Below are 23,316 nucleotides of genomic sequence, written 5' to 3' on the forward strand. Positions count from 1 at the left end.
AATACATAACTTTAATGTTTCATAACCACGCAGTTCCACTACTCATGTTTTGATTAAGTTATCAATTATATATGTAATAAACCCACTATTGAGATTGCGACAATAAAAATTTGCATCGATTCATGCTGTTGATCATCTGCAACTTTTACCTGAATTGATAAGCATTGATTTGAAAGGCCGATATCGGACATTGTGTTCGACTCTAGCAACAGAACAGCTTTGCATCACTCAATCCAGTAAAAGCAAAATCTGCTGTGACCTGGATTCGAATCAGGGTTGCCACGGCCACAACGTGGAGTACTAACCACTATACGATCACAGCTGGATAAGTAGCAGAGGATGGTTTCGTTCCATCGACCTCTGGGTTATGGGCCCAGCACGCTTCCGCTGCGCCACTCTGCTGAATGAGTGAATAGCAGCTTTCTAGTTTACATCAATTTTAGCCTTTTTTAAAATTTACCAACTAAGCAACACAGTTAAAATGATTAAGATATCAATTATATATGTAATAAAATCACTATTGAGATTGCGACATTAAAAATTTACATAGATTCATGCTGTTGATCATCTGCAACTTTTAGCTGAATTGATAAGCATTGATTTGAAAGGTCGATATCAGACATTGTGTTCGACACTAGCAACAGAACAGCTTTGCATCACTCAATCCAGCAAAAGCAAAATTTGCTGTGACCTGGATTCGAACCGGGGTTGCCACGGCCACAACGTGGAGTACTAACCACTATACGATCACAGCTAAAATAGGTAGCAGAAGATGGTTTCGATCCATCGACCTCTGGGTTATGGGCCCAGCACGCTTCCGCTGCGCCACTCTGCTGAATGAGTGAATATTAGCTTTCTAGTTTACATCAATTTTACCCTTTTTTAAAATTTACCAACTAAGCAACCCAGTTAAATGTAGAGTGTCACACGCAATATAACATATTGATGTAAACCCCAATGTAATTTTTCAATCGTATTTTGACCTTTTTGTTACTCAGTTCATACAACATTATAGTAGTATTCAGAAAACTTATCAACACAAAAGCTATAAATTGGTAGCATTTGAAAATACTGTTATTTGTGTAGATTGTATGTTGTGTTAGTAGTTCAAACAAACTACATAACTTTAATGTTTCATAAACACGCAGTTCCACTATACTCATGTTTTGATTAAGTTATCAATTATATATGTAATAAACCCACTATTGAGATTGCGACAATAAAAATTTGCATCGATTCATGCTGTTGATCATCTGCAACTTTTACCTGAATTGATAAGCATTGATTTGAAAGGCCGAAATCGGACATTGTGTTCGACTCTAGCAACAGAACAGCTTTGCATCACTTAATCCAGTAAAAGCAAAATCTGCTGTGACCTGGATTCGAATCGGGGTTGCCACGGCTACAACGTGGAGTACTAACCACTATACGATCACAGCTGGATAAGTAGCAGAGGATGGTTTCGATCCATCGACCTCTGGGTTATGGGCCCAGCACGCTTCCGCTGCGCCACTCTGCTGAATGAGTCAATATTAGCTTTCTAGTTTACATTAATTTAGCCTTTTATTAAAATTTACCAACTAAGCAACCCAGTTAAATGTAGAGTGTCACACGCAATATAACATATTGATGTAAACCCCAATGTAATTTTTCAATCGTATTTTGACCTTTTTGTTACTCAGTTCATACAACATTATAGTAGTATTCAGAAAACTTATCAACACAAAAGCTATAAATTGGTAGCATTTGAAAATATTGTTATTTGTTGAGATTGTATGTTGTGTTAGTAGTTCAAACAAACTACATAAATACATAACTTTAATGTTTCATAAACACGCAGTTCCACTATACTCATGTTTTGATTAAGTTATCAATTATATATGTAATAAACCCAATCTTGAAATTGCGGCAATAAAAATTTGCATCGATTCATGCTGTTGATCATCTGCAACTTTTACCTGAATTGATAAGCATTGATTTGAAAGGCCGTTATCGGACATTGTGTTCGACTCTAGCAACAGAACAGCTTTGCATCACTCAATCCAGTAAAAGCAAAATCTGCTGTGACCTGGATTCGAACCAGGGTTGCCACGGCCACAACGTGGAGTACTAACCACTATACGATCACAGCTGGATAAGTAGCAGAGGATGGTTTCGATCCATCGACCTCTGGGTTATGGGCCCATCACGCTTCCGCTGCGCCACTCTGCTGAATGAGTGAATATTAGCTTTCTAGTTTACATCAATTTTACCCTTTTTCAAAATTTACCAACTAAGCAACCCAGTTAAATGTAGAATGTCACACGCAATATAACATATTTTATGTAAACCCCAATGTAATTTTTCAATCGTATTTTGACCTTTTTTTTACTCAGTTTATACAACATTATAGTAGTATTCAGAAAACTTATCAACACAAAAGCTATAAATTGGTAGCATTTGAAAATACTGTTATTTGTTGAGATTGTATGTTGTGTTAGTAGTTCAAGCAAACTACATAAATACATAACTTTAATGTTTTATAAACACGCAGTTCCACTACTCATGTTTTGATTAAATTATCAATTATATATGTAATAAATCCAATATTGAAATTGCGACAATAAAAATTTGCATCGATTCATGCTGTTGATCATCTGCAACATTTACCTGAATTGATAAGCATTGATTTGAAAGGCCGATATCGGACATTGTGTTCGACTCTAGCAACAGAACAGCTTTGCATCACTCAATCCAGGAAAAGCAAAATCTGCTGTGACCTGGATTCGAATCAGGGTTGCCACGGCCACAACGTGGAGTACTAACCACTATACGATCACAGCTGGATAAGTAGCAGAGGATGGTTTCGATCCATCGACCTCTGGGTTATGGGCCCAGCACGCTTCCGCTGCGCCACTCTGCTGAATGAGTCAATATTAGCTTTCCAGTTTACATCAATTTTACCCTTTTTTAAAATTTACCAACTAAGCAACCCAGTTAAATGTAGAATGTCACACGCAATATAACATATTGATGTAAACCCCAATGTAATTTTTCAATCGTATTTTGACTTTTTTGTTACTCAGTTCATACAACATTATAGTAGTATTCAAAAAACTTATCAACACAAAAGCTATAAATTGGTAGCATTTGAAAATACTGTTATTTGTGTAGATTGTATGTTGTGTTAGTAGTTCAAACAAACTACATAAATTCAATGTTTCATAAACACGCAGTTCCACTACTCATGTGTTGATTAAGTTATCAATTATATATGTAATAAACCTGCAGAGTTTGCTGCTTGTTTTAACTTATGTTATTCGGACTTAATTTACCTGCCGAATTAATGATCTGACTCCGTGGTTGCGTGCGGTTAGAATTCTCTAACCTTAACGTGTTACAAGCCGAAAGCTCTTACGATTAACAGATACAGTTTATCAGAAACAATCCTTTATTGTAGGAACTGTACAGGTTCCGATTAATATTACACAATCACAAACTTAGCATTCACCAATTAAAACAAGTCTAACGAATTACATTTTAACACGACTAACGTAATACGTTCGTACGATTCAGTATCTCTCTGTCTGCGCCGCTACTCGCGTATCAGTTCGAGTTTATAAAGCGGAGCGATGTGAACGGAAATATTCAACACAATATACACGAACATTTCAGAATGTGTGAACGATAAAGGCAAAGCGTTGGCAATGGGAATTACATTCAGTTAAAACTAGGATGTTATGAAATCACCTGGTAACGCACTAAACGGCGTTTTCACATAAAGTTATTTAGGGCAAGTTTCCAAATATTACATCACGATTGCAGTTTTATCAAGTTGCAGCTGCAGCCAAATTGCATCTGCAGCCAAATATTAAATGTTAGCTGCTGTTTTACCAATGAACAATGTTTTACTAATTAAATGGCGCATATGTTTCCACAATTGATATAATGGTATTGGATGTGGCTCCCAAGCCACTACAAACCCACTATTGAGATTGCGACAATAAAAATTTGCATCGATTCATGCTGTTGATCATCTGCAACTTTTACCTGAATTGATAAGCATTGATTTGAAAGGCCGTTATCGGACATTGTGTTCGACTCTAGCAACAGAACAGCTTTGCATCACTCAATCCAGTAAAAGCAAAATCTGCTGTGACCTGGATTCGAATCAGGGTTGCCACGGCCACAACGTGGAGTACTAACCACTATACGATCACAGCTGGATAAGTAGCAGAAGATGGTTTCGATCCATCGACCTCTGGGTTATGGGCCCAGCACGCTTCCGCTGCGCCACTCTGCTGAATGAGTCAATATTAGCTTTCTAGTTTCCATCAATTTGGCCTTTTATTAAAATTTACCAACTAAGCAACCCAGTTAAATGTAGAGTGTCACACGCAATATAACATATTGATGTAAATCCCAATGTAATTTTTCAATCGTATTTTGACCTTTTTGTTACTCAGTTCATACAACATTATAGTAGTATTCAGAAAACTTATCAACACAAAAGCTATAAATTGGTAGCATTTGAAAATATTGTTATTTGTTGAGATTGTATGTTGTGTTAGTAGTTCAAACAAACTACATAACTTTAATGTTTCATAAACACGCAGTTCCACTACTCATGTGTTGATTAAGTTATCAATTATATATGTAATAAACCCACTATTGAGATTGCGACAATAAAAATTTGCATCGATTCATGCTGTTGATCATCTGCAACTTTTACCTGAATTGATAAGCATTGATTTGAAAGGCCGTTATCGGACATTGTGTTCGACTCTAGCAACAGAACAGCTTTGCATCACTCAATCCAGTAAAAGCAAAATCTGCTGTGACCTGGATTCGAATCAGGGTTGCCACGGCCACAACGTGGAGTACTAACCACTATACGATCACAGCTGGATAAGTAGCAGAGGATGGTTTCGATCCATCGACCTCTGGGTTATAGGCCCAGCACGCTTCCGCTGCGCCACTCTGCTGAATGAGTCAATATTAGCTTTCTAGTTTACATCAATTTAGCCTTTTATTAAAATTTACCAACTAAGCAACCCAGTTAAATGTAGAGTGTCACACGCAATATAACATATTGATGTAAACCGCAATGTAATTTTTCAATCGTATTTTGACCTTTTTGTTACTCAGTTCATACAACATTATAGTAGTATTCAGAAAACTTATCAACACAAAAGCTATAAATTGGTAGCATTTTAAAATACTGTTATTTGTGTAGATTGTATGTTGTGTTAGTAGTTCAAACAAACTACATAAATACATAACTTTAATGTTTCATAAACATGCAGTTCCACTATACTCATGTTTTGATTAAATTATCAATTATATATGTAATAAACCCATTCTTGTAATTGCGGCAATAAAAATTTGCATCGATTCATGCTGTTGATCATCTGCAACTTTTACCTGAATTGATAAGCATTGATTTGAAAGGCCGTTATCGGACATTGTGTTCGACTCTAGCAACAGAACAGCTTTGCATCACTCAATCCAGTAAAAGCAAAATCTGCTGTGACCTGGATTCGAATCAGGGTTGCCACGGCCACAACGTGGAGTACTAACCACTATACGATCACAGCTGGATAAGTAGCAGAGGATGGTTTCGATCCATCGACCTCTGGGTTATGGGCCCAGCACGCTTCCGCTGCGCCACTCTGCTGAATGAGTCAATATTAGCTTTCTAGTTTCCATCAATTTAGCCTTTTATTAAAATTTACCAACTAAGCAACCCAGTTAAATGTAGAGTGTCACACGCAATATAACATATTGATGTAAACCCCAATGTAATTTTTCAATCGTATTTTGACCTTTTTGTTACTCAGTTCATACAACATTATAGTAGTATTCAGAAAACTTATCAACACAAAAGCTATAAATTGGTAGCATTTGAAGATACTGTTATTTGTTGAGATTGTATGTTGTGTTAGTAGTTCAAACAAACTACATAAATACATAACTTTAATGTTTTATAAACACGCAGTTCCACTACTCATGTTTTAATTAAATTATCAATTATATATGTAATAAACCCATTATTGAAATTGCGACAATAAAAATTTGCATCGATTCATGCTGTTGATCATCTGCAACTTTTACCTGAATTGATAAGCATTGATTTGAAAGGCCGTTATCGGACATTGTGTTCGACTCTAGCAACAGAACAGCTTTGCATCACTTAATCCAGTAAAAGCAAAATCTGCTGTGACCTGGATTCGAATCAGGGTTGCCACGGCTACAACGTGGAGTACTAACCACTATACGATCACAGCTGGATAAGTAGCAGAGGATGGTTTCGATCCATCGACCTCTGGGTTATGGGCCCAGCACGCTTCCGCTGCGCCACTCTGCTGAATGAGTCAATATTAGCTTTCTAGTTTACATTAATTTAGCCTTTTATTAAAATTTACCAACTAAGCAACCCAGTTAAATGTAGAGTGTCACACGCAATATAACATATTGATGTAAACCCCAATGTAATTTTTCAATCGTATTTTGACCTTTTTGTTACTCAGTTCATACAACATTATAGTAGTATTCAGAAAACTTATCAACACAAAAGCTATAAATTGGTAGCATTTGAAAATATTGTTATTTGTTGAGATTGTATGTTGTGTTAGTAGTTCAAACAAACTACATAAATACATAACTTTAATGTTTCATAAACACGCAGTTCCACTATACTCATGTTTTGATTAAGTTATCAATTATATATGTAATAAACCCAATCTTGAAATTGCGACAATAAAAATTTGCATCGATTCATGCTGTTGATCATCTGCAACTTTTACCTGAATTGATAAGCATTGATTTGAAAGGCCGTTATCGGACATTGTGTTCGACTCTAGCAACAGAACAGCTTTGCATCACTCAATCCAGTAAAAGCAAAACCTGCTGTGACCTGGATTCGAACCAGGGTTGCCACGGCCACAACGTGGAGTACTAACCACTATACGATCACAGCTGGATAAGTAGCAGAGGATGGTTTCGATCCATCGACCTCTGGGTTATGGGCCCAGCACGCTTCCGCTGCGCCACTCTGCTGAATGAGTGAATATTAGCTTTCTAGTTTACATCAATTTTACCCTTTTTCAAAATTTACCAACTAAGCAACCCAGTTAAATGTAGAATGTCACACGCAATATAACATATTTTATGTAAACCCCAATGTAATTTTTCAATCGTATTTTGACCTTTTTTTTACTCAGTTTATACAAAATTATAGTAGTATTCAGAAAACTTATCAACACAAAAGCTATAAATTGGTAGCATTTGAAAATACTGTTATTTGTTGAGATTGTATGTTGTGTTAGTAGTTCAAACAAACTACATAAATACATAACTTTAATGTTTTATAAACACGCAGTTCCACTACTCATGTTTTGATTAAATTATCAATTATATATGTAATAAATCCAATATTGAAATTGCGACAATAAAAATTTGCATCGATTCATGCTGTTGATCATCTGCAACATTTACCTGAATTGATAAGCATTGATTTGAAAGGCCGATATCGGACATTGTGTTCGACTCTAGCAACAGAACAGCTTTGCATCACTCAATCCAGGAAAAGCAAAATCTGCTGTGACCTGGATTCGAATCAGGGTTGCCACGGCCACAACGTGGAGTACTAACCACTATACGATCACAGCTGGATAAGTAGCAGAGGATGGTTTCGATCCATCGACCTCTGGGTTATGGGCCCAGCACGCTTCCGCTGCGCCACTCTGCTGAATGAGTCAATATTAGCTTTCCAGTTTACATCAATTTTACCCTTTTTTAAAATTTACCACCTAAGCAACCCAGTTAAATGTAGAATGTCACACGCAATATAACATATTGATGTAAACCCCAATGTAATTTTTCAATCGTATTTTGACTTTTTTGTTACTCAGTTCATACAACATTATAGTAGTATTCAAAAAACTTATCAACACAAAAGCTATAAATTGGTAGCATTTGAAAATACTGTTATTTGTGTAGATTGTATGTTGTGTTAGTAGTTCAAACAAACTACATAAATTTAATGTTTCATAAACACGCAGTTCCACTACTCATGTGTTGATTAAGTTATCAATTATATATGTAATAAACCTGCAGAGTTTGCTGCTTGTTTTAACTTATGTTATTCGGACTTAATTTACCTGCCGAATTAATGATCTGACTCCGTGGTTGCGTGCGGTTAGAATTCTCTAACCTTAACGTGTTACAAGCCGAAAGCTCTTACGATTAACAGATACAGTTTATCAGAAACAATCCTTTATTGTAGGAACTGTACAGGTTCCGATTAATATTACACAATCACAAACTTAGCATTCACCAATTAAAACAAGTCTAACGAATTACATTTTAACACGACTAACGTAATACGTTCGTACGATTCAGTATCTCTCTGTCTGCGCCGCTACTCGCGTATCAGTTCGAGTTTATAAAGCGGAGCGATGTGAACGGAAATATTCAACACAATATACACGAACATTTCAGAATGTGTGAACGATAAAGGCAAAGCGTTGGCAATGGGAATTACATTCAGTTAAAACTAGGATGTTATGAAATCACCTGGTAACGCACTAAACGGCGTTTTCACATAAAGTTATTTAGGGCAAATTTCCAAATATTACATCACGATTGCAGTTTTATCAAGTTGCAGCTGCAGCCAAATTGCATCTGCAGCCAAATATTAAATGTTAGCTGCTGTTTTACCAATGAACAATGTTTCACTAATTAAATGGCGCATATGTTTCCACAATTGATATAATGGTATTGGATGTGGCTCCCAAGCCACTACATTCCTCCCCCGCTACGGAAGGGAAAAATTGACAATTAAAAAGTAACATCCTGATTATAACGGGTAGCACGAGAAAACAACAGAATGATTATTTACAGATAACAGAGTAATTACAGGTTTGCAGTTTGCAGTTTTGCAACCACCCTCTGCTACCAGTTGGTGGGTGTCTCACACATCAACCGGTGTTTCATATAACTTTTGAACTGTTCGTAAGCCTGGGTTCCAAGTGGCATTGTGTATCTCAGGCGGCCGAGAAACCTTAGCAAGTCGGTTGACTGGACAGCAGCTGTGGCTTCTATCATTGTAAAAATTTTTGTCTCGCAATCAATTTGTGGAACCAGTTCGAACATTGCTTCCAGACGCTGGAACCAAAGCACCAGGTCCTCTGTCGAAGTGGTTGGTGGTGATGGAAATGTCAGGACCTTTGGTGAAATGTCTGGTCTCCATATCTCATAATATTTGTATATCGGATGAAGTACCGTTTGTTTCAAAAATGCCAGCTCCCGCCGCCCGGGAAGGGGGTAAGTAGAGCCTTGTTCACCCGGTCTGATGATCGACGGTTGTGGAGCGGGAGCCGGCTGTTCATCCGGTGAATCTGGTGAATCAGGAATCGGTGGGTCGGGCATCGCGACGTCGATAGACAAAGCCGCCGGTGTATCAGACGTTGTACTGTCCATTTGATAGTCAGGTGTTGGTTCCGGAAACTCCGACATGTTGGAAATGTTTGTCAGCTACGGTAATGACGGCAAAATCTGTGTAGAAACTAGAGGGTTGAGAGTAAATATTTGTACAACTCAAGTCATGCGCGGGAAGGTGAGCATGCTATACGACAGAAAATCGGTAACGATACAAGCACAAGACAAGGCGGCGTGGCAAAGAAAAGGTTATTAATTATTAGGCATGCACTACGCAAGATATACACTAAAAAATTTCGATATGCACTAAGCGAGAGATATACTAAATATGTCGGCGCCGACAACTACAAAGGGAAATGGTAAAAGGTTACATGCATACGACATTAGCGGCACCCAAAAAACACGTTGATACGAAAAAATGAGACTCAAAGTGTGTGTGTGTCCGCGAACTCATCACGGGACGACGCAGCGGGCGGCGCGTCATCAGAAGATCCAGAAGAAGACGGTTGGTCACGGGAACATCGAAGCAAAGGCGACGGTTGAGTGTGTTGCGGGCGTGCATCTCGTTGGTTGCGTCCAGCGCGAATACGGGATACAAGAGATCTGGCATACCGCAAATGCTGCGGATATGATCGGATAAACCCGATGGTATGGAAGAGGGCCCACATCATGGCAAGTAGTTGTAGGATGAATATAAGGGCTGAGAGAAATGGATTCGTAATCTGCGACAATGCAAGCAGTAGTGTTTGTTTTGCGGCGTGCGCGAATGTGTCGGCGACGTAGGAGCCGTTGATCATAGTTTCATCAGTAGTAGTAAGACTTGTTATGACATGTCGCATTTTCTCCTTAAGCAGGTTGGCTTCAGACATAGAGCTGAGCAGCGATTGAAGGTCAGTGAACGAGTCGGAGTCAGGTAGCTCGTTGAGAATCTTCTCGTAGTCGGGAGCATTGTAGTTGATGTGTATAGTCGACAAAGGTAAGTTGAGTTGGTGCACCTGCACATGTTCGTGCGATAAGGTGTAGTTGTGATAAAGGACGGTGTGTCCCAGAACTCGAAAGACAAAACTCCTTGCTGGTCGATACGATTCCAGCAGATGTACTCCCGGTAAGACAATGTTGTCTGAAATGAGTTGGCCGTATTGACTGTGGCCGTTTTGATCGCGATATAGGATGAGAGGGCGTTGGCTAAACGCGTTGCGGTACGCAAGTGACGGTAAGACGGTACCGTTGATAGAGTGACATGTTGCTCTGGACATAAAATCTCCAAGGCTGGAACCCATGGTTTGATGTCCAAGAGTAGAAGACAGTATCTCAGTAGGGAAAATCTTCCCAACTGCTTTGTAGAGTGTGCCAATCAGCTTCGTGAGTTGACAGTGTAGGAACTTGTTCTCCTCATTGAAAGTAGTGAGAACTTCGGAAATGAGATCGTCCTGTTGTCCGTCAAAGGTTGCAAGAAGTCGCGAGAATTGGGAGTGTGGCGTTTGAGAAGACACACGCCGTGGCAGGTTAGGAAGAAAAAGAGCGAGTCTGTCGAGCTCTGTACATTTCTGGTAGCGAAAGATAAAGTTGTTGTTGTCGCAGTGAATATGATTGCCATAGCAGCTTTTCGCACGTGCGGAACACTTCCTCCAGTGATGTACGGAGATTCCGAGGTCAGGTAAGGAAACTCTGTATAAAGACGTAGAGTTGTAATGAAGTAGCATCTTATGTGATCCAAGAAACGAACGATGACGTAATAGAAATTGCTGTGAGTCCAGATGAAGATTCACCTGAGCGGCTGATGTAAACAAAAAGAAACACGTAAGCAGCAAACAAAACAACATGTTGTGTTTGTAATCAGAGAAACGTTTCGGTGGAATGATTTTGCGACCAGTCCAAGAAGTCCTGAATGTGGCAGAAGAGGTTGTAGCGTCGTCATCATCGTCGTCTTCGTCATATCCGTCAGAAACTGAACTACTTTGAGCTGGAGCCATTGCTGTCGTTGTTGTTAAATCAACTTGTTTACAAGAATAAAGTTAGCATTACCAGCTTCATTGAAACACGTTCCATCACGTCGGGGTCACCAAAATGCAGAGGTTGCTGCTTGTTTTAACTTATGTTATTCGGACTTAATTTACCTGCCGAATTAATGATCTGACTCCGTGGTTGCGTGCGGTTAGAATTCTCTAACCTTAACGTGTTACAAGCCGAAAGCTCTTACGATTAACAGATACAGTTTATCAGAAACAATCCTTTATTGTAGGAACTGTACAGGTTCCGATTAATATTACACAATCACAAACTTAGCATTCACCAATTAAAACAAGTCTAACGAATTACATTTTAACACGACTAACGTAATACGTTCGTACGATTCAGTATCTCTCTGTCTGCGCCGCTACTCGCGTATCAGTTCGAGTTTATAAAGCGGAGCGATGTGAACGGAAATATTCAACACAATATACACGAACATTTCAGAATGTGTGAACGATAAAGGCAAAGCGTTGGCAATGGGAATTACATTCAGTTAAAACTAGGATGTTATGAAATCACCTGGTAACGCACTAAACGGCGTTTTCACATAAAGTTATTTAGGGCAAGTTTCCAAATATTACATCACGATTGCAGTTTTATCAAGTTGCAGCTGCAGCCAAATTGCATCTGCAGCCAAATATTAAATGTTAGCTGCTGTTTTACCAATGAACAATGTTTTACTAATTAAATGGCGCATATGTTTCCACAATTGATATAATGGTATTGGATGTGGCTCCCAAGCCACTACAAACCCACTATTGAGATTGCGACAATAAAAATTTGCATCGATTCATGCTGTTGATCATCTGCAACTTTTACCTGAATTGATAAGCATTGATTTGAAAGGCCGTTATCGGACATTGTGTTCGACTCTAGCAACAGAACAGCTTTGCATCACTCAATCCAGTAAAAGCAAAATCTGCTGTGACCTGGATTCGAATCAGGGTTGCCACGGCCACAACGTGGAGTACTAACCACTATACGATCACAGCTGGATAAGTAGCAGAAGATGGTTTCGATCCATCGACCTCTGGGTTATGGGCCCAGCACGCTTCCGCTGCGCCACTCTGCTGAATGAGTCAATATTAGCTTTCTAGTTTCCATCAATTTAGCCTTTTATTAAAATTTACCAACTAAGCAACCCAGTTAAATGTAGAGTGTCACACGCAATATAACATATTGATGTAAACCCCAATGTAATTTTTCAATCGTATTTTGACCTTTTTGTTACTCAGTTCATACAACATTATAGTAGTATTCAGAAAACTTATCAACACAAAAGCTATAAATTGGTAGCATTTGAAAATATTGTTATTTGTTGAGATTGTATGTTGTGTTAGTAGTTCAAACAAACTACATAACTTTAATGTTTCATAAACACGCAGTTCCACTACTCATGTGTTGATTAAGTTATCAATTATATATGTAATAAACCCACTATTGAGATTGCGACAATAAAAATTTGCATCGATTCATGCTGTTGATCATCTGCAACTTTTACCTGAATTGATAAGCATTGATTTGAAAGGCCGTTATCGGACATTGTGTTCGACTCTAGCAACAGAACAGCTTTGCATCACTCAATCCAGTAAAAGAAAAATCTGCTGTGACCTGGATTCGAATCAGGGTTGCCACGGCCACAACGTGGAGTACTAACCACTATACGATCACAGCTGGATAAGTAGCAGAGGATGGTTTCGATCCATCGACCTCTGGGTTATAGGCCCAGCACGCTTCCGCTGCGCCACTCTGCTGAATGAGTCAATATTAGCTTTCTAGTTTACATCAATTTAGCCTTTTATTAAAATTTATCAACTAAGCAACCCAGTTAAATGTAGAGTGTCACACGCAATATAACATATTGATGTAAACCGCAATGTAATTTTTCAATCGTATTTTGACCTTTTTGTTACTCAGTTCATACAACATTATAGTAGTATTCAGAAAACTTATCAACACAAAAGCTATAAATTGGTAGCATTTGAAAATACTGTTATTTGTGTAGATTGTATGTTGTGTTAGTAGTTCAAACAAACTACATAAATACATAACTTTAATGTTTCATAAACACGCAGTTCCACTATACTCATGTTTTGATTAAATTATCAATTATATATGTAATAAACCCATTCTTGTAATTGCGGCAATAAAAATTTGCATCGATTCATGCTGTTGATCATCTGCAACTTTTACCTGAATTGATAAGCATTGATTTGAAAGGCCGTTATCGGACATTGTGTTCGACTCTAGCAACAGAACAGCTTTGCATCACTCAATCCAGTAAAAGCAAAATCTGCTGTGACCTGGATTCGAATCAGGGTTGCCACGGCCACAACGTGGAGTACTAACCACTATACGATCACAGCTGGATAAGTAGCAGAGGATGGTTTCGATCCATCGACCTCTGGGTTATGGGCCCAGCACGCTTCCGCTGCGCCACTCTGCTGAATGAGTCAATATTAGCTTTCTAGTTTCCATCAATTTAGCCTTTTATTAAAATTTACCAACTAAGCAACCCAGTTAAATGTAGAGTGTCACACGCAATATAACATATTGATGTAAACCCCAATGTAATTTTTCAATCGTATTTTGACCTTTTTGTTACTCAGTTCATACAACATTATAGTAGTATTCAGAAAACTTATCAACACAAAAGCTATAAATTGGTAGCATTTGAAAATATTGTTATTTGTGTAGATTGTATGTTGTGTTAGTAGTTCAAACAAACTACATAACTTTAATGTTTCATAAACACGCAGTTCCACTACTCATGTGTTGATTAAGTTATCAATTATATATGTAATAAACCCACTATTGAGATTGCGACAATAAAAATTTGCATCGATTCATGCTGTTGATCATCTGCAACTTTTACCTGAATTGATAAGCATTGATTTGAAAGGCCGTTATCGGACATTGTGTTCGACTCTAGCAACAGAACAGCTTTGCATCACTCAATCCAGTAAAAGCAAAATCTGCTGTGACCTGGATTCGAATCAGGGTTGCCACGGCCACAACGTGGAGTACTAACCACTATACGATCACAGCTGGATAAGTAGCAGAGGATGGTTTCGATCCATCGACCTCTGGGTTATGGGCCCAGCACGCTTCCGCTGCGCCACTCTGCTGAATGAGTCAATATTAGCTTTCTAGTTTACATCAATTTAGCCTTTTATTAAAATTTACCAACTAAGCAACCCAGTTAAATGTAGAGTGTCACACGCAATATAACATATTGATGTAAACCCCAATGTAACTTTTCAATCGTATTTTGACCTTTTTGTTACTCAGTTCATACAACATTACAGTAGTATTCAGAAAACTTATCAACACAAAAGCTATAAATTGGTAGCATTTGAAAATACTGTTATTTGTGTAGATTGTATGTTGTGTTAGTAGTTCAAACAAACTACATAACTTTAATGTTTCATAAACACGCAGTTCCACTATACTCATGTGTTGATTAAATTATCAATTATATATGTAATAAACCCATTCTTGAAATTGCGGCAATAAAAATTTGCATCGATTCATGCTGTTGATCATCTGCAACTTTTACCTGAATTGATAAGCATTGATTTGAAAGGCCGTTATCGGACATTGTGTTCGACTCTAGCAACAGAACAGCTTTGCATCACTCAATCCAGTAAAAGCAAAATCTGCTGTGACCTGGATTCGAACCAGGGTTGCCACGGCCACAACGTGGAGTACTAACCACTATACGATCACAGCTGGATAAGTAGCAGAGGATGGTTTCGATCCATCGACCTCTGGGTTATGGGCCCAGCACGCTTCCGCTGCGCCACTCTGCTGAATGAGTGAATATTAGCTTTCTAGTTTACATCAATTTTACCCTTTTTCAAAATTTACCAACTAAGCAACCCAGTTAAATGTAGAATGTCACACGCAATATAACATATTTTATGTAAACCCCAATGTAATTTTTCAATCGTATTTTGACCTTTTTGTTACTCAGTTTATACAACATTATAGTAGTATTCAGAAAACTTATCAACACAAAAGCTATAAATTGGTAGCATTTGAAAATACTGTTATTTGTTGAGATTGTATGTTGTGTTAGTAGTTCAAACAAACTACATAAATACATAACTTTAATGTTTTATAAACACGCAGTTCCACTACTCATGTTTTGATTAAATTATCAATTATATATGTAATAAATCCAATATTGAAATTGCGACAATAAAAATTTGCATCGATTCATGCTGTTGATCATCTGCAACTTTTACCTGAATTGATAAGCATTGATTTGAAAGGCCGATATCGGACATTGTGTTCGACTCTAGCAACAGAACAGCTTTGCATCACTCAATCCAGTAAAAGCAAAATCTGCTGTGACCTGGATTCGAACCAGGGTTGCCACGGCCACAACGTGGAGTACTAACCACTATACGATCACAGCTGGATAAGTAGCAGAGGATGGTTTCGATCCATCGACCTCTGGGTTATGGGCCCAGCACGCTTCCGCTGCGCCACTCTGCTGAATGAGTCAATATTAGCTTTCTAGTTTCCATCAATTTAGCCTTTTATTAAAATTTACCAACTAAGCAACCCAGTTAAATGTAGTATTCAAAAAATTGTCAATTCAAATTGTCACACGCAATATAACATATTGATGTAAACCCCAATGTAATTTTTCAATCGTATTTTGACTTTTTTGTTACTCAGTTCATACAACATTATAGATTTATAGTAGTATTCAAAAAACTTATCAACACAAAAGCTATAAATTGGTAGCATTTGAAAATACTGTTATTTGTGTAGATTTTATGTTGTGTTAGTAGTTCAAACAAATTACATAACTTTAATGTTTCATAAACACGCAGTTCCACTACTCATGTGTTGATTAAGTTATCAATTATATATGTAATAAACCTGCAGAGGTTGCTGCTTGTTTTAACTTATGTTATTCGGACTTAATTTACCTGCCGAATTAATGATCTGACTCCGTGGTTGCGTGCGGTTAGAATTCTCTAACCTTAACGTGTTACAAGCCGAAAGCTCTTACGATTAACAGATACAGTTTATCAGAAACAATCCTTTATTGTAGGAACTGTACAGGTTCCGATTAATATTACACAATCACAAACTTAGCATTCACCAATTAAAACAAGTCTAACGAATTACATTTTAACACGACTAACGTAATACGTTCGTACGATTCAGTATCTCTCTGTCTGCGCCGCTACTCGCGTATCAGTTCGAGTTTATAAAGCGGAGCGATGTGAACGGAAATATTCAACACAATATACACGAACATTTCAGAATGTGTGAACGATAAAGGCAAAGCGTTGGCAATGGGAATTACATTCAGTTAAAACTAGGATGTTATGAAATCACCTGGTAACGCACTAAACGGCGTTTTCACATAAAGTTATTTAGGGCAAATTTCCAAATATTACATCACGATTGCAGTTTTATCAAGTTGCAGCTGCAGCCAAATTGCATCTGCAGCCAAATATTAAATGTTAGCTGCTGTTTTACCAATGAACAATGTTTCACTAATTAAATGGCGCATATGTTTCCACAATTGATATAATGGTATTGGATGTGGCTCCCAAGCCACTACATTCCTCCCCCGCTACGGAAGGGAAAAATTGACAATTAAAAAGTAACATCCTGATTATAACGGGTAGCACGAGAAAACAACAGAATGATTATTTACAGATAACAGAGTAATTACAGGTTTGCAGTTTGCAGTTTTGCAACCACCCTCTGCTACCAGTTGGTGGGTGTCTCACACATCAACCGGTGTTTCATATAACTTTTGAACTGTTCGTAAGCCTGGGTTCCAAGTGGCATTGTGTCTCTCAGGCGGCCGAGAAACCTTAGCAAGTCGGTTGACTGGACAGCAGCTGTGGCTTCTATCATTGTAAAAATTTTTGTCTCGCAATCAATTTGTGGAACCAGTTCGAACATTGCTTCCAGACGCTGGAACCAAAGCTCCAGGTCCTCTGTCGAAGTGGTTGGTGGTGATGGAAATGTCAGGACCTTTGGTGAAATGTCTGGTCCCCATATCTCATAATATTTGTATATCGGATGAAGTACCGTTTGTTTCAAAAATGCCAGCTCCCGCCGCCCGGGAAGGGGGTAACTAGAGCCTTGTTCACCCGGTCTGATGATCGACGGTTGTGGAGCGGGAGCCGGCTGTTCATCCGGTGAATCTGGTGAATCAGGAATCGGTGGGTCGGGCATCGCGACGTCGATAGACAAAGCCGCCGGTGTATCAGACGTTGTACTGTCCATTTGATAGTCAGGTGTTGGTTCCGGAAACTCCGACATGTTGGAAATGTTTGTCAGCTACGGTAATGACGGCAAAATCTGTGTAGAAACTAGAGGGTTGAGAGTAAATATTTGTACAACTCAGGTCATGCGCGGGAAGGTGAGCATGCTATACGACAGAAAATCGGTAACGATACAAGCACAAGACAAGGCGGCGTGGCAAAGAAAAGATTATTAATTATTAGGCATGCACTACGCAAGATATACACTAAAAAATTTCGACATGCACTAAGCGAGAGATATACTAAATATGTCGGCGCCGACAACTACAAAGGGAAATGGTAAAAGGTTACATGCATACGACATTAGCGGCACCCAAAAAACACGTTGATACGAAAAAATGAGACTCAAAGTGTGTGTGTGTCCGCGAACTCATCACGGGACGACGCAGCGGGCGGCGCGTCATCAGAAGATCCAGAAGAAGACGGTTGGTCACGGGAACGTCGAAGCAAAGGCGACGGTTGAGTGTGTTGCGGGCGTGCATCTCGTTGGTTGCGTCCAGCGCGAATACGGGATACAAGAGATCTGGCATACCGCAAATGCTGCGGAGATGATCGGATAAACCCGATGGTATGGAAGAGGGCCCACATCATGGCAAGTAGTTGTAGGATGAATATAAGGGCTGAGAGAAATGGATTCGTAATCTGCGACAATGCAAGCAGTAGTGTTTGTTTTGCGGCGTGCGCGAATGTGTCGGCGACGTAGGAGCCGTTGATCATAGTTTCATCAGTAGTAGTAAGACTTGTTATGACATGTCGCATTTTCTCCTTAAGCAGGTTGGCTTCAGACATAGAGCTGAGCAGCGATTGAAGGTCAGTGAACGAGTCGGAGTCAGGTAGCTCGTTGAGAATCTTCTCGTAGTCGGGAGCATTGTAGTTGATGTGTATAGTCGACAAAGGTAAGTTGAGTTGGTGCACCTGCACATGTTCGTGCGATAAGGTGTAGTTGTGATAAAGGACGGTGTGTCCCAGAACTCGAAAGACAAAACTCCTTGCTGGTCGATACGATTCCAGCAGATGTACTCCCGGTAAGACAATGTTGTCTGAAATGAGTTGGCCGTATTGACTGTGGCCGTTTTGATCGCGATATAGGATGAGAGGGCGTTGGCTAAACGCGTTGCGGTACGCAAGTGACGGTAAGACGGTACCGTTGATAGAGTGACATGTTGCTCTGGACATAAAATCTCCAAGGCTGGAACCCATGGTTTGATGTCCAAGAGTAGAAGACAGTATCTCAGTAGGGAAAATCTTCCCAACTGCTTTGTAGAGTGTGCCAATCAGCTTCGTGAGTTGACAGTGTAGGAACTTGTTCTCCTCATTGAAAGTAGTGAGAACTTCGGAAATGAGATCGTCCTGTTGTCCGTCAAAGGTTGCAAGAAGTCGCGAGAATTGGGAGTGTGGCGTTTGAGAAGACACACGCCGTGGCAGGTTAGGACGAAAAAGAGCGAGTCTGTCGAGCTCTGTACATTTCTGGTAGCGAAAGATAAAGTTGTTGTTGTCGCAGTGAATATGATTGCCATAGCAGCTTTTCGCACGTGCGGAACACTTCCTCCAGTGATGTACGGAGATTCCGAGGTCAGGTAAGGAAACTCTGTATAAAGACGTAGAGTTGTAATGAAGTAGCATCTTATGTGATCCAAGAAACGAACGATGACGTAATAGAAATTGCTGTGAGTCCAGATGAAGATTCACCTGAGCGGCTGATGTAAACAAAAAGAAACACGTAAGCAGCAAACAAAACAACATGTTGTGTTTGTAATCAGAGAAACGTTTCGGTGGAATGATTTTGCGACCAGTCCAAGAAGTCCTGAATGTGGCAGAAGAGGTTGTAGCGTCGTCATCATCGTCGTCTTCGTCATATCCGTCAGAAACTGAACTACTTTGAGCTGGAGCCATTGCTGTCGTTGTTGTTAAATCAACTTGTTTACAAGAATAAAGTTAGCATTACCAGCTTCATTGAAACACGTTCCATCACGTCGGGGTCACCAAAATGCAGAGGTTGCTGCTTGTTTTAACTTATGTTATTCGGACTTAATTTACCTGCCGAATTAATGATCTGACTCCGTGGTTGCGTGCGGTTAGAATTCTCTAACCTTAACGTGTTACAAGCCGAAAGCTCTTACGATTAACAGATACAGTTTATCAGAAACAATCCTTTATTGTAGGAACTGTACAGGTTCCGATTAATATTACACAATCACAAACTTAGCATTCACCAATTAAAACAAGTCTAACGAATTACATTTTAACACGACTAACGTAATACGTTCGTACGATTCAGTATCTCTCTGTCTGCGCCGCTACTCGCGTATCAGTTCGAGTTTATAAAGCGGAGCGATGTGAACGGAAATATTCAACACAATATACACGAACATTTCAGAATGTGTGAACGATAAAGGCAAAGCGTTGGCAATGGGAATTACATTCAGTTAAAACTAGGATGTTATGAAATCACCTGGTAACGCACTAAACGGCGTTTTCACATAAAGTTATTTAGGGGCAAGTTTCCAAATATTACATCACGATTGCAGTTTTATCAAGTTGCAGCTGCAGCCAAATTGCATCTGCAGCCAAATATTAAATGTTAGCTGCTGTTTTACCAATGAACAATGTTTTACTAATTAAATGGCGCATATGTTTCCACAATTGATATAATGGTATTGGATGTGGCTCCCAAGCCACTACAAACCCACTATTGAAATTGCGACAATAAAAATTTGCATCGATTCATGCTGTTGATCATCTGCAACTTTTACCTGAATTGATAAGCATTGATTTGAAAGGCCGTTATCGGACATTGTGTTCGACTCTAGCAACAGAACAGCTTTGCATCACTCAATCCAGTAAAAGCAAAATCTGCTGTGACCTGGATTCGAATCAGGGTTGAAACGGCCACAACGTGGAGTACTAACCACTATACGATCACAGCTGGATAAGTAGCAGAGGATGGTTTCGATCCATCGACCTCTGGGTTATGGGCCCAGCACGCTTCCGCTGCGCCACTCTGCTGAATGAGTCAATAGTAGCTTTCTAGTTTCCATCAATTTAGCCTTTTATTAAAATTTACCAACTAAGCAACCCAGTTAAATGTAGAGTGTCACACGCAATATAACATATTGATGTAAACCCCAATGTAATTTTTCAATCGTATTTTGACCTTTTTGTTACTCAGTTCATACAACATTATAGTAGTATTCAGAAAACTTATCAACACAAAAGCTATAAATTGGTAGCATTTGAAAATATTGTTATTTGTGTAGATTGTATGTTGTGTTAGTAGTTCAAACAAACTACATAACTTTAATGTTTCATAAACACGCAGTTCCACTATACTCATGTTTTGATTAAATTATCAATTATATATGTAATAAACCCACTATTGAGATTGCGACAATAAAAATTTGCATCGATTCATGCTGTTGATCATCTGCAACTTTTACCTGAATTGATAAGCATTGATTTGAAAGGCCGTTATCGGACATTGTGTTCGACTCTAGCAACAGAACAGCTTTGCATCACTCAATCCAGTAAAAGCAAAATCTGCTGTGACCTGGATTCGAATCAGTGTTGCCACGGCCACAACGTGGAGTACTAACCACTATACGATCACAGCTGGATAAGTAGCAGAGGATGGTTTCGATCCATCGACCTCTGGGTTATGGGCCCAGCACGCTTCCGCTGCGCCACTCTGCTGAATGAGTCAATATTAGCTTTCTAGTTTACATCAATTTAGCCTTTTATTAAAATTTACCAACTAAGCAACCCAGTTAAATGTAGAGTGTCACACGCAATATAACATATTGATGTAAACCGCAATGTAATTTTTCAATCGTATTTTGACTTTTTTGTTACTCAGTCCATACAACATTATAGTAGTATTCAGAAAACTTATCAACACAAAAGCTATAAATTGGTAGCATTTTAAAATACTGTTATTTGTGTAGATTGTATGTTGTGTTAGTAGTTCAAACAAACTACATAACTTTAATGTTTCATAAACACGCAGTTCCACTATACTCATGTTTTGATTAAATTATCAATTATATATGTAATAAACCCATTCTTGAAATTGCGGCAATAAAAATTTGCATCGATTCATGCTGTTGATCATCTGCAACTTTTACCTGAATTGATAAGCATTGATTTGAAAGGCCGTTATCGGACATTGTGTTCGACTCTAGCAACAGAACAGCTTTGCATCACTCAATCCAGTAAAAGCAAAATCTGCTGTGACCTGGATTCGAATCAGTGTTGCCACGGCCACAACGTGGAGTACCAACCACTATACGATCATAGCTGGATAAGTAGCAGAGGATGGTTTCGATCCATCGACCTCTGGGTTATGGGCCCAGCACGCTTCCGCTGCGCCACTCTGCTGAATGAGTCAATATTAGCTTTCTAGTTTACATCAATTTAGCCTTTTATTAAAATTTACCAACTAAGCAACCCAGTTAAATGTAGAGTGTCACACGCAATATAACATATTGATGTAAACCCCAATGTAATTTTTCAATCGTATTTTGACCTTTTTGTTACTCAGTTCATACAACATTATAGTAGTATTCAGAAAACTTATCAACACAAAAGCTATAAATTGGTAGCATTTGAAAATACTGTTATTTGTGTAGATTGTATGTTGTGTTAGTAGTTCAAACAAACTACATAACTTTAATGTTTCATAAACACGCAGTTCCACTACTCATGTGTTGATTAAGTTATCAATTATATATGTAATAAACCCACTATTGAGATTGCGACAATAAAAATTTGCATCGATTCATGCTGTTGATCATCTGCAACTTTTACCTGAATTGATAAGCATTGATTTGAAAGGCCGTTATCGGACATTGTGTTCGACTCTAGCAACAGAACAGCTTTGCATCACTCAATCCAGTAAAAGCAAAATCTGCTGTGACCTGGATTCGAAGCAGGGTTGCCACGGCCACAACGTGGAGTACTAACCACTATACGATCACAGCTGGATAATTAGTAGAAGATGGTTTCGATCCATCGACCTCTGGGTTATGGGCCCAGCACGCTTCCGCTGCGCCACTCTGCTGAATGAGTCAATATTAGCTTTCTAGTTTACTTCAATTTAGCCTTTTATTAAAATTTACCAAATAAGCAACCCAGTTAAATGTAGAGTGTCACACGCAATATAACATATTGATGTAAACCCCAATGTAATTTTTCAATCGTATTTTGACTTTTTTGTTACTCAGTTCATACAACATTATAGTAGTATTCAGAAAACTTATCAACACAAAAGCTATAAATTGGTAGCATTTTAAAATACTGTTATTTGTGTAGATTGTATGTTGTGTTAGTAGTTCAAACAAACTACATAACTTTAATGTTTCATAAACACGCAGTTCCACTACTCTTGTGTTGATTAAGTTATCAATTATATATGTAATAAACCCATTCTTGAAATTGCGGCAATAAAAATTTGCATCGATTCATGCTGTTGATCATCTGCAACTTTTACCTGAATTGATAAGCATTGATTTGAAAGGCCGTTATCGGACATTGTGTTCGACTCTAGCAACAGAACAGCTTTGCATCACTCAATCCAGTAAAA

At 38.7% G+C, this 23,316-nt stretch overlaps 19 non-coding genes across 19 annotated transcripts; all 19 read right to left on the reverse strand.

Moving 5' to 3' along the window:
- Window positions 1–1,447: 1,447 nt before the first annotated feature.
- Window positions 1,448–1,519, reverse strand: Trnam-cau (transfer RNA methionine (anticodon CAU)). The gene has a single exon. It is a non-coding gene; the product is annotated as a tRNA-Met (tRNA).
- Window positions 1,520–2,059: 540 nt separating this feature from the next.
- Window positions 2,060–2,131, reverse strand: Trnah-gug (transfer RNA histidin (anticodon GUG)). The gene has a single exon. It is a non-coding gene; the product is annotated as a tRNA-His (tRNA).
- Window positions 2,132–2,830: 699 nt separating this feature from the next.
- Window positions 2,831–2,902, reverse strand: Trnam-cau (transfer RNA methionine (anticodon CAU)). The gene has a single exon. It is a non-coding gene; the product is annotated as a tRNA-Met (tRNA).
- Window positions 2,903–4,892: 1,990 nt separating this feature from the next.
- On the reverse strand, window positions 4,893–4,964 carry Trnai-uau (transfer RNA isoleucine (anticodon UAU)). The gene has a single exon. It is a non-coding gene; the product is annotated as a tRNA-Ile (tRNA).
- Window positions 4,965–5,584: 620 nt separating this feature from the next.
- Window positions 5,585–5,656, reverse strand: Trnam-cau (transfer RNA methionine (anticodon CAU)). Its single transcript has one exon. It is a non-coding gene; the product is annotated as a tRNA-Met (tRNA).
- A 618-nt stretch (window positions 5,657–6,274) lies between these two features.
- Window positions 6,275–6,346, reverse strand: Trnam-cau (transfer RNA methionine (anticodon CAU)). The gene has a single exon. It is a non-coding gene; the product is annotated as a tRNA-Met (tRNA).
- Window positions 6,347–6,886: 540 nt separating this feature from the next.
- On the reverse strand, window positions 6,887–6,958 carry Trnah-gug (transfer RNA histidin (anticodon GUG)). The gene has a single exon. It is a non-coding gene; the product is annotated as a tRNA-His (tRNA).
- An 8-nt stretch (window positions 6,959–6,966) lies between these two features.
- On the reverse strand, window positions 6,967–7,038 carry Trnam-cau (transfer RNA methionine (anticodon CAU)). The gene has a single exon. It is a non-coding gene; the product is annotated as a tRNA-Met (tRNA).
- A 619-nt stretch (window positions 7,039–7,657) lies between these two features.
- On the reverse strand, window positions 7,658–7,729 carry Trnam-cau (transfer RNA methionine (anticodon CAU)). The gene has a single exon. It is a non-coding gene; the product is annotated as a tRNA-Met (tRNA).
- A 5,386-nt stretch (window positions 7,730–13,115) lies between these two features.
- Trnai-uau (transfer RNA isoleucine (anticodon UAU)) lies at window positions 13,116–13,187 on the reverse strand. Its single transcript has one exon. It is a non-coding gene; the product is annotated as a tRNA-Ile (tRNA).
- Window positions 13,188–13,807: 620 nt separating this feature from the next.
- Window positions 13,808–13,879, reverse strand: Trnam-cau (transfer RNA methionine (anticodon CAU)). Its single transcript has one exon. It is a non-coding gene; the product is annotated as a tRNA-Met (tRNA).
- A 610-nt stretch (window positions 13,880–14,489) lies between these two features.
- Window positions 14,490–14,561, reverse strand: Trnam-cau (transfer RNA methionine (anticodon CAU)). The gene has a single exon. It is a non-coding gene; the product is annotated as a tRNA-Met (tRNA).
- A 532-nt stretch (window positions 14,562–15,093) lies between these two features.
- Window positions 15,094–15,165, reverse strand: Trnah-gug (transfer RNA histidin (anticodon GUG)). Its single transcript has one exon. It is a non-coding gene; the product is annotated as a tRNA-His (tRNA).
- Window positions 15,166–15,173: 8 nt separating this feature from the next.
- Window positions 15,174–15,245, reverse strand: Trnam-cau (transfer RNA methionine (anticodon CAU)). The gene has a single exon. It is a non-coding gene; the product is annotated as a tRNA-Met (tRNA).
- A 539-nt stretch (window positions 15,246–15,784) lies between these two features.
- Window positions 15,785–15,856, reverse strand: Trnah-gug (transfer RNA histidin (anticodon GUG)). Its single transcript has one exon. It is a non-coding gene; the product is annotated as a tRNA-His (tRNA).
- Window positions 15,857–15,864: 8 nt separating this feature from the next.
- Trnam-cau (transfer RNA methionine (anticodon CAU)) lies at window positions 15,865–15,936 on the reverse strand. Its single transcript has one exon. It is a non-coding gene; the product is annotated as a tRNA-Met (tRNA).
- A 4,736-nt stretch (window positions 15,937–20,672) lies between these two features.
- Window positions 20,673–20,744, reverse strand: Trnam-cau (transfer RNA methionine (anticodon CAU)). Its single transcript has one exon. It is a non-coding gene; the product is annotated as a tRNA-Met (tRNA).
- Window positions 20,745–21,356: 612 nt separating this feature from the next.
- On the reverse strand, window positions 21,357–21,428 carry Trnam-cau (transfer RNA methionine (anticodon CAU)). The gene has a single exon. It is a non-coding gene; the product is annotated as a tRNA-Met (tRNA).
- A 612-nt stretch (window positions 21,429–22,040) lies between these two features.
- Window positions 22,041–22,112, reverse strand: Trnam-cau (transfer RNA methionine (anticodon CAU)). Its single transcript has one exon. It is a non-coding gene; the product is annotated as a tRNA-Met (tRNA).
- Window positions 22,113–23,316: the final 1,204 nt, after the last annotated feature.

The sequence above is a fragment of the Clavelina lepadiformis genome, chromosome 9, assembly GCF_947623445.1.
Source record: "Clavelina lepadiformis chromosome 9, kaClaLepa1.1, whole genome shotgun sequence".
Classification (NCBI taxonomy): domain Eukaryota; kingdom Metazoa; phylum Chordata; class Ascidiacea; order Aplousobranchia; family Clavelinidae; genus Clavelina; species Clavelina lepadiformis.